Genomic DNA, 11,293 nt, shown 5'->3' with positions numbered 1-11,293 from the left:
GAGTGCATGAGATTTGCAAATAGAGCCTAACTGCCTGAACGTGTTTAAGGTTTAGCAGAAAGAGTGCTTTATTCTACAAATTGGTTTAAGCTAGTGAGAATTTGGTTCAGAGATTGAGGTTTAGTGTTTTAGCAATTCAGAAAAACTGTAATGTCCACTGTTGCAGTAAAAGGGTTATCCACTAGGTGGCACGATACTCTTATATTTGTGCTATTAAAACTTCTGAAATTGACAGGCTATGTAACTTTGAAATATGGCTTAGTAATTTTAAATAATTGTCCTTGATTCAAGAAACATGTCCGTTCCTGTCAGTCTCAATTAAGCTGGCACCCTTACTTAACTGAAAACTTATCAGCCTAAAACTTATGAATAGAGATGTGTTTTCTTTCTCTTCCATTAAACAGCCCTTGGGGGACACACTAACGTCTGAATCACAGTATTAAAAATGCCAGGAGCAAGAAAAAACACGATTATCTTGGGCTTGGCAAAGTAATTACACTTTAAATGATTATCCCAGCACATGTTAATAACGTCCTGAGCTCTTTGATCTCCAGATCACGATACAAGCAGTGCATTATTTCAAACAAACATCCAAAAAGTAAATAAAGTTAATAATTACAAGCTGGCATGTATGTTATTAAGGGTACCTGCCCACACGTCATGGATATTTAAAATTCTATAATTAACCGTCAGATCAGAGACAAAGAGAGCGTTTCAAAGTATTAAACTGCACATCCTGGAGCCAATGTAAAGTGTCAGGGTGTGTGAGCATGTCTTTAAAAAGGACTAAATACGTAAACACGCACACTTTTTTACATTCACTCCACTGGCCACCATCCAAGAGCTCCCAGCCAGCCAGTTTGGCCTCAGTCAGTGGTTAAAGGGTTTGTGGTCATGTTTTAAATGCACTGAATATGGAGAATACATCTGATGTGCTCAGTGTCAAGCTGAAGATCGTGTTGATTTCGGTAATTAAGTCTTGATGACTTTGTTCTCTGAAAGACCGTGCTTTTGTTTTCGTTGGACATGAGCGACAGGCGTATATTGTGGCCCGAAGGCCTAGCGTACCATAGCAGCCTAGTTCATGAGACTTGCAATGTGAAACCGGACATAGCAACTATTTTTGTGAACTGTGTATATTTGGAGCCCTTTTTTTTTTGTCTAGTTTTTGGTTTCTTAAACTATATGCTAAGTGTTCCTCTTCCTGTGTAATTTATATCCATACAGAGCAAGTTAGTATTTGAAAGATGTTTGTGATCATCCTGACAAAAAAAAAAAGAGAATCACACACGCTGCTGCACTTGTGAACATGCCGCGTACTCTCGGAGAGGAAAAAAATGGATGGCATCCCACCCAAGCATTTTATTATTTCTGAAAGGCAGAGCATATAGAAAAATCTAAGTTTGGCAGTCTGGCTCTCGTAATGAAGGGGTTGATCAGGCACGTCTCCAGTGCAGACATTTGAAGATATGCCTTGGCCATCGTGCCACCGAAACCAGTAATATAGCATGTCACAGGAATATAGAAAAGAGTAGTATGGTCCTTCATTTGCCGTCATGCGTGCTGTTTGTACCTGCACGCTTGTCAGAACTCCCACTTTGTGTCACATTTGTTGAGTGGAGTTGACATTCCGTAAACAAACCCATACTTGCTGTCAACAGCCGAAACATTGTCCTCAGTTGTTTTTATTTTTATTATTATTTGTTTAATCCACCTTATTTTTCCCATAAGAGTGTCTGGTTTCAAATGTCATTCGCTTCCAGCTATTTTTAGCTGTGCAAAACAGCTCATTTTGCTGCTGGATATTGCAAACTGGTGTGTATTACCATATTATGTTAATGTGTTATCTTAATTATGAACACATTGGTTTGTAGTGCGGTAACAGTTTTACCGTTTACTGTACATTGCTATTCTTCTCGTTATTTTCCCACAGCAGCTAATGAACCGGAAATCTCGCACATTCACAGAAAATAGTTAAGGCTAGATGGTGTACAGATTTGTCTACTGGGCATGCGCACATCAATAGTATAATCAACAGCGTAATTTTTGTCACAACAATAATTACTATTTTTGCATTATTGTAAGGGGTAGGTTTAGGATTGGAGTAGGTGTAGACGTTAATAAAACACTGTTTAATAAGTAGAACACTTAATTTATTGTTAGCTTCCGGTTTTATCCCATCTAGCCTAAATAAAAGAAAACGGCTTACTTCCGCATTGAAAAATAAGGTGTATAGGCGGCTTTTTACGTAACATTTTATTTTGTTTGTACTTTTAAAATGGTACAAATGTACATTTTTTTCATCTTCTTTTTTTGTTTTATTTTTCATCAAGTTTACTCACATTTTTAAAAACTGATTAAAAATGTTAACATTTTTAACTGGCTACTTTTATGTTATTTTTTATGTTAATATAATATAAGCCAAACCTTGGGATCATATGATCAATTTATAGGATCTAATCTTTAACTAATATTTATATTAGAATTAGTGTTGCATTTATATTAGTTATGGGTTCTTCTTAATGAATAATGGATTTATGATGAACTGGATGTTGTATTTTGTGTTGCAGGAGGCCACGTTTGTAGGTTTAAGTTTGTTTGACATAAAAAAAACTTAAAACCATATTTATTTCAGTCTCTGAAATAAAAACCTGGGACTCATAGATTAAACATGCTTATTACACAGTGCATAAAATCTTGTAGATGCACTTTAAATGCACCAATTCATCATGCAGCCTGTTTGTGTTTTATTATGATTCATTTTGGCTGAGTACAGCTGACAGGGCCAAATTTCACAGAAATGACATGAGTGTGTGTTTATGCCTGTTTTCTTTTACTTATGGTTTTATCGTAGTACAAAAGCTGCAAATCTAATTCCTGGAGTGACGCCCCATCCCTTCAGTGTGCATTAAATGTGCTTTAGCTACTGGGTGTTCTCTGCAATGAATCAGCCATGGAGCTCGACACAGCGGTGCTTGGCCAGCGGCCTGCGAGTATTAATGTGCGCTGCGGCATCAGCGGGGCCTCTAGTTAAAGAGAAATGAGATGAGAGGAGTTAGGAGCTCTGCGGTACAAGCGCCTGCTGGACTGAGGTTAAACGCAGATCTTGAAATGAGAATTTGACTATCTGCTCTTATAAAAGCCTCAGTGAGGGCCGAGCGCGCGAGAGAAACCGCGGCGTCTCTTTCGCTGCTTGCTTGCTGAGAGCAAACAGAAGTCCTGTGTGTTCGCCAACCCTCTGCGGGTGTTGATTTGCCTCTCTGTTTTTTCTTGCTTACCCGAACAGAATTTCATTGTATGTCATCAAGTATTGAACCCGTTTGTCCTTTGCCACTACCACCCCACCCCAGTGTCAATGAAACAAACAAGGCATTAAACCTATCCCTGCAAGTCTAGCTTAATTCACACTATACAAGGTGTTAACCTGCAATTGTTAACTTAATGAGCTGTTTCTACATGATTTATGCCATAAAAATAGTTATGTTGTATAAATGTAATTGTTTTAGCGATATTAAATATTTTTGACTCGAATAAAACCAGTTAATTCCAGAATCATGTCTCAATAAAGCATTGCCAAAATATTTAGAAAAAAACGTTTCTAATGTTTTGAAATATTTGATTTTCATTATATGGACCAGAGTTATTATTTTTCTTAACTAAAATTTAAACCATAAAAAAAAGTGTAACTTGAAACAAAATAAACATTGAATGAAAAAAAAAAGAATAAATAAATAAACAAACAAACTTATTTTATTTCAGCTAGTTGCCAAAGAAACATTTCTAATTTTTGGTTTGCCTAACTTAAATTAATTCATTAATTAATAATTAAATGAATGAATGAATGAATGAATAAAAACTATACAGACAATAATAAAAATAACAAAAACACAACAAAATTACTACAACTAAAATTAAAGTGAAAACAGAAAATAGAAAAATATAATTTAATTCAAGACAAAAACTATAATAATATAACAATAATAATAAAATAACACTGGTATGTACAAACAAACAGTTTACTCATTCTTCAAAATATATTTTTTCCCCCCACAGAAATAAATGTGAAACATCATGAAGATTAGTAAATGATGACCGAAAATTCATTTTTGAGTGAACAACCTACACTATCTTTGTCTTTCTGTCAGATTTATTATTATTATTATTTACAAATAATATTTTGTAATGAGATGACATATATTCTCTGGCATATTGGAGTCTTTTTTTTATGCCTTCGTGGAGAAAATGAAAGGAACAAACAAAAGCTGCTTAAAAAGTGGACCGTTTTCTGGTCAACTGAACACTGGAGTGTGCCTTTAATAAGCAATAATGTTTTTGCCTCTCCTACCACATAAACGGTTACAATTTCTAGATTATGGAACATGATGAACCATAAATCATAACTGGCTCAAACCAGGACCCTGACCTTTAACCCTCCGTCAGCTGATGTTGCCATTTGCCTCCTGAACCCACACGACAGTCATGTTTTACTAGCTAGAGTTGAGCTTCAGCTAATTGCTGGAGTTTGAGTTTGTTGTTTTATGGAGTCATTTTATCTGATGCCACAGGAAAACACGGCCCTTGGACAGTTAAGGCCAGCGCTTGCCAGCTCAGTGTGGTGATCCTGAACTATGCAACACCAGTTAAACACTGAGTGCTCAGAACTGTGGTCGACTGCGGCGGGATTCAGCGCTTGTGTCCCGCTGCAGCTCTACGCTTTATTCTCCGTTTATCATGGCAGTGCGGAGCCTGGCGCCGCTGCCGCCTTTTAAAATGACATTGGTTAAATGACGTTAACATCCCCGTTCTGAGGTTTGAACTCTAGTTTTGGGCGGCTGACTAGTTTGTGTCTCTAACATATGATCAAAGTAAAGAGATTTGTACTGAGATTTCTTACCCATGAGAAACGTCACATGCCCGTCCTATGATGTGTGAGCCTCTGTCTTTATTAGGAGTGTTTGGAAAGCTTTATGCTTGTTATAGGTTCTTTATACTGGAAATGATAGTCTTAATAGGAGTGGTGTATTTAAATATCTCAAGTATTTAGGCACTTAAGACGTGCTTAATGTCTAAATGTCAGTAGACCCTCTAAATCATTCCTGTAAGAAATCAGAAGAGAGTGTCCACATGCAGTTTTTTTTTTTTTTGCAAGTTTACCCAAAAATAAAATAGATAGTTTACCCAAAAATGAAAATTCTGCCATCGTTTTACCCTCATGTTGTTCCAAATCTATATGGCTTTTCTTTCAATAGGATATTTTGAAGAATGTTGGTAATCAGAACCTTTTAAGTAGCCATTGGACAAAAAAGAAAACACTGAGACATTTCTCAAAATATCTTTGTTTATGTTCCACAGAAACAAAATGAAAGCCTTACAGCGACTTGAGGATGAATAAATGGCAACAAAATTTTCATTTTTTTGGTGACATTTCTCTTTAATACTTTTTTTGACTGGCAGTCAAAAGGCAACATGTTTCTGACACACAAAAAGTGTCTAACATTTTATCGCATGCTGGCCTACAATCAGCAGAAAGTGGTTCACATCCTCAGGCAGCACTGCTCCCATCCATCAGTGCTGTGATAGGGAAACAATAGTGGGCTGTTCTGTCTGTCATCGGGTCTGTTTTGATCTCTCTGTAATGCTAATGAGGCTATCAGTCAGTCCAGCCAAACCCACTCTCCCCAGTACATATTAAAGCACCCCGAACATCATTCCCCAGTCTCAAATGACTCAACAGATGGGCTCCTGCTGAGCATCTGTGATCTTTGGATACTGATTATTGTGATGTAACTTACAGTACACTGGCAAAGTGATCAACTAGTTATGGCAGAATTGATATAGCTGGTCTGGTGACATTATTAGACCTGCCAATATAAACTTTATTGGTCAAGTACAGGAAATACATTGGCTGCCAAAAAGAATTTGGTCACTTAAAGGGATAGTTCACCGAAATATGAAAGTTCTGCAATAATTTACTCACTCTCAGGTTGTTCCAAACTGGTATGAATGTATTTCTTCTGCTAAATACAAAAGATGCTATTTAGAAGAATGTGGGTAACCAAACAGTTTCTGGACCCCAATGAACAGTCAGCAACTGTTCGATATGAATGTAAGTGAATGAATATGAATTATGATGTATGAATGTCATTGCATCATATGAAAATATCAAACCAAGTGGCATTTATTTTCAAGTAAGTCATTCACTTTTCAAGGAAGAGTTTTTGGGCTTAAAATATATAGTGAAAATAAAGATACATAGTGCCTGGCACACTCAAATCTTTCATAGGTGTGATGGATAAAAGTTCAATATAAACTCTAAAATGTATAAATTTTGCACACTACTCAAACTTGCATCATTATGATTTTCTTAACATGTCAGTCAACTGACCTTCATTCAGAATTAGCCTTTGCAATAGAATTGACTGAAACATTGCTAATAGAATTTCATAATGATGCAAACTGGTTGGGTTTACAAGACTCTTCAAAAGTAAAGTGATACTTCACTCAGGAAATATATACACTGAACAAAATTATAAACGCAGTTCAGCTCATGAAAAATGGTGGCAAAAACAAAAGTGTTGCGTTTATAATTGTGTTCAGTGTATATGTGACCCTGGACAACAAAACCAGTCACAAGGGTCAATTTTTCGAAACTGAGATTTATACATCATCTGAAAGCTGAATAAATAAGCTCTCCATTGATGCATGGTTTGTTAGGACAAGATTTGGCCGAGATACAACTATTTGAAAATCTGGAATCTGAGGGTGCAAAAAAATCTAAATATTGAGAAAATCGCCTTTAAAGTTGTCCAAATGAAGTGCTTATCAATGCATATTACTAATCAAAAATTTAGTTTTCATATATTTATAATAGGACATTTACAAAATATCTTCATGGAATATGATCTTTACCCAGCGACTTAAGACTGGTTTTGTGGTCCAGGGTCACATATATCCCTTATGTCTTTACAAACCCATAGGTGTCAGGGAACAGACCGGTAGAAAGAACAGGTAAGGTAACTCAATGTAGATTAGTAACCAGACGTGAGGATACAGGAGATTCATGGCGGTAGGAATGGTGTAGGGGAAAGCCCAGATGAGACCAGACGATGAAGAAGTGAATAGTGACTGCTTTTATAGTGAGGGGATGAGGTGATCGCTGACAGGTGTGCTGATTTAGAAGTAGTTGCAGGTGTGGATCAAGGGGAATGCTGGGAAATTGAGTTCTGGGCTCGTGACTGAACTGGTGAACTTGTGACAATAGGTCTTTTATCTTCAAAACACAAATGAAGATTTTTTATGAAATCTGAAAGATTTATATTCTCTATTTGACAGTTCATTCTACCCAATTTTTTACGCTTCAAAAAGTTCATGAGTTCATTCCGTCAAGTGTCAGAGATTTGAAGTAATGGATTTTTAACAGTGGGACAGAAATCTCTCAGGTTTCATTCAAATATTTGTGTTTCGAAGATGAACGAAAGTTTTACTGACACTGTTACTAACTAGTTAAAGCCTGCAAAGTAGTTAAGCCTGCTTACTAAATGTCGCGAAGTGACATCATACAAACAAGTCTCGGAAACTAGCCAAGGTTTGTCTAAAGATTTTTTCTAGATTTGTCTCTAGGCATAGGCAATAAAAAAAAAAGTTTTGGTAACACTTTAGATCAGGGAACACTATCCACTATGAACTAGTTGTTTATTACCATGTATATTACTAGCATATTTGCTGTTTATTAGTACTTAAAAAGCACATATAAGTGCCTTATTCTGCATGACCATATTCTAGAACCATACCTAAACATAACTACCCCTACAACTACCTTACTTACTATTAATAAGCAGCAAATTAGTTTATTGTTTATTGAGGGGGAACTCTTAATAGTGTATATGTGTTCCCCAGTGTTGGAGAGTAGCTAGTTACATGTAACGGAACAACGTAATTTAATATACAAAATAGATGTAACTGTAATCTGTTACAGTTAATGAGAAAAAAACATGTGTAGTTAAATTACAGTTACTTATGAAAATGTTAACAATTACAAAGGGAATTGCATCTAAATATTTTCATACAGAATTGATTTGATTTCTTTCTTTCCCAAATTGCATTGACTGCTTTAATGTTTCAGGAGACATGCTTATTCAATAATTGTTTTATTTCCTGTTTGGGTTTATGTTTATGTATATGCTTTATTTTTTAAGAATAACTTCTTTTTTTTTCCAAGACATTGATAGATGGCAGTGTTTCCTGTTGTAGCTATGCAAGCATTTGATTTCAAAAACAGTATCATAACTATTAAACTATATCTTATTTTTAATTTGTATTTATCCTTAGAAATCTCAAAGTAAATAGAGGCATAATGTCTGATTTTGTGGTGGCTGTGCTTTAAAATTAAATGATTAATTCAAGTGATGAGTACTGCTGTAAAGATTAGCCCTGCCTGCTTTAAACATTTCAAAATGATTAACAGTTGAAAACATTCATTAGAAATTTAGAAAGGTAATCAAAAAGTAATCAAATGTAATCAGTTACATTACTTTAATAAAGTAATTGAAAAAGTTACACTACTTATTACATTTTAAATAGGGTATCTTGTAATCTTTAACCTATTACATTTCCAAAGTAACCTTCCCAACACCTGTGTTCCCTAATCTGAAGCATTACCAAAGTCGCTAAAGGGGTCTGAAAAGTTGTTAGTTGGCAACACTGTTTACTGGTTTGAAACAACATGATGCTGAGTAAATGATGACAGAATTTTCATGTTTGCATGAACTCATGGATTGTGTCCATTTGTGGTTGTCAAACATTAGTAAATCATGCTCATATTATAAACTACCCCTGTGGTTCCCTCTAGTAGGACACCTGAGTGAACGAGAAGAGAACTGACTTCATACATCCAAATATGGCTCAGAAGTGAAGTTAGTCCTTGGAAAAGCTCTAGTTTAGCACCTGTAACATTGATACATTTGCAAATGTGGCTTAAATGCTCTGTGGGTCAGTTTTACAAGGAATTTCAATCGATTAGGCATTTACATAGACACCTATTAGAAGTAATGTTAATTATGTTTATTATGAATGTTAGCATAATAATACCATTTAGCATTATAAATGAGAAAATAGAGACTAAGAATTGTTGACACATACTCTCTCTGGAGCCATTAGTGGTCAAAGAGAAGAGTTTGTGGCGCCAGTGCTGTATGAGACTCTTTGATTTGTGACCTTTCCCAGGTTAATTATAAAGAAGCAGCCCATTAGAGTTAAGGGTGCTGGTTTTCGTCTCAGTCTTACATTTACCATAGCACTATATCCGTGAGGTCTCTGCTTTATTAATAGCTCAATTATTTCATATCTTTTGATCGTTCTGAATGGCATGATATCTGCAGTGCTTGTGTAATTCTTTAATGCTCCTCTAAAGGATGCTCTGTTTTCAGGAACAGACATTACTTGGCAATTTTCTGCTTACTTTGTACCTTTTGGTGGTCAGTCTTCATTTCTAACAGGTTAACTCATCCAGTACTTTGATCTTTCATCTTGAATAGAGCAGCCTGTGAAAGAGTTGGCTTTATTGGATGACTTGAATTATTGGCATAGTTGCAAAAAGCTCAGAAATGTCTTAACAGAGATTATTTATTGCAAAACTGGATCATTTGTAAAAAGAAATGCCATGATATTAGCAACATATTTTATATTATTTAACGCTGCGCCATACAATGTAACACAAAGTGAAAGCAGAATGCAGGGTTAACACAATATACTCTAAATAATTAATTTGTTGTTTTTAGTTGCAATAAAAGCTAAAAAATACAATTAATCAAGTCATATCAGAGTTATCGGAGACAAAATATTTTAATAAAAAAAAGAAAAAAAAACATGAGGTAAAACTTTTGGGCTGATGAAATATTAAACTTTTTTTAGAAGACCAAAAAAAATACATTTATGTTCTTGTTTTAGGAAATTAAAGAATACAGAATATTTGTGCCTACTTATAGTCAGTATTAAAATATATAAAAATCTTTTTTTTTTTCCCTTTGACTGACAAACACCAAAACAACAGTTTTTTATGTGAATCAAATACCGTGGGAAATGCATAGCACTGATTTATTTCCTGAATTGCTAAGCATTACCCACCAATTGTTAATGGTCGTTGTCAAAGCAGCATGGTTTGTTATGCTCCTTTATGTCTTGCTTTGGGTTTGAATTGGTCTGTAGCTTCAAACGTCTCTAATGGATGTCTAATGATATGTTTGGTCTGTTATTGTGTCAACTTGACCACATTTTCTGCTGTAAAGCCCTGTTTCAATAACACAATCATGATATTGTCATCTCAAGCCTCCAAGTAAACAGTGCTTGTTTCTGTCATGACAGTGTGTGTGTGGATGGAGACTGCAGCAATAGGATGTTTGTGGCATTTCCCCCTGCATAAGCACAGCTGTGTTTGGTATGCTGGTCGCCAGAGCTCCAGTCACTAAAGCTGACGCCTGCTCGCTCTCACAAAACATGCAGGCGGCACTACTGAGAATGACTTAGTGGAAAGATAACAACGGTTTGTGTAAACCATTCGAATGATGACTATGCTTGAAACGCCATCATTTATTTCGATAGTTGGCCGGCCCACATATGTTATGGGTCTTGAAAGCTCAAGTGAATGCAAGACATTTTAAACATAGTTTTGGGAGTGTGCTATGTTTGTGGTTTCAGACACCAGAAATGTGTAAAGTGAAGTTTACCTCACAACTAAGCACCCCTCATTCTTCGCTTTTTTTTTTACTTGCATGAAAACACAAGGTATGGATTGCTTTTTATGCCAGTATAATTCTTATATTTAGCGACTGGCTTCAACAATAATAATGGCTGATGGCCTAAAACCAGTGTGAGAGCATTTCCGGAGAGATTTTTGTATTTTTTTTCCTAACATGCACAAGTGATGTTTTGCCAAACGTGAGGATATTTTCTACAGTCCTAGATGAAATATCAAATAAGTCAGTCAGATTTTTTTTTTTTTTTTGTATGCAATCATTTTCCAACTGTGCATGAATTCAAAGGTTTAATGAAGTTGTATATAGATTTTCTGATATTATAAAATTAATAAAACTAACTATATAAGAATTCTTGTATAGTTGAATATACAATATTGAATGTACAATAGACTACTATTGTAAAGTCCAACATTAAATGATATAAAATATGTTGTAATATCATTCCTGTGGAGTCCAAAAACCTGAAACCAATACTGAAAATTCTTTACTGTTTTAAAATAAAATAAGAAATTATTGCTGCATCATTTATTTATGTATTTATT

The sequence above is a fragment of the Sinocyclocheilus anshuiensis genome, unplaced genomic scaffold (genome assembly GCF_001515605.1).
Source record: "Sinocyclocheilus anshuiensis isolate Anshui unplaced genomic scaffold, SAMN03320099.WGS_v1.1 scaffold454, whole genome shotgun sequence".
Classification (NCBI taxonomy): domain Eukaryota; kingdom Metazoa; phylum Chordata; class Actinopteri; order Cypriniformes; family Cyprinidae; genus Sinocyclocheilus; species Sinocyclocheilus anshuiensis.
Note: the sequence above shows the minus strand (reverse complement) of the source record.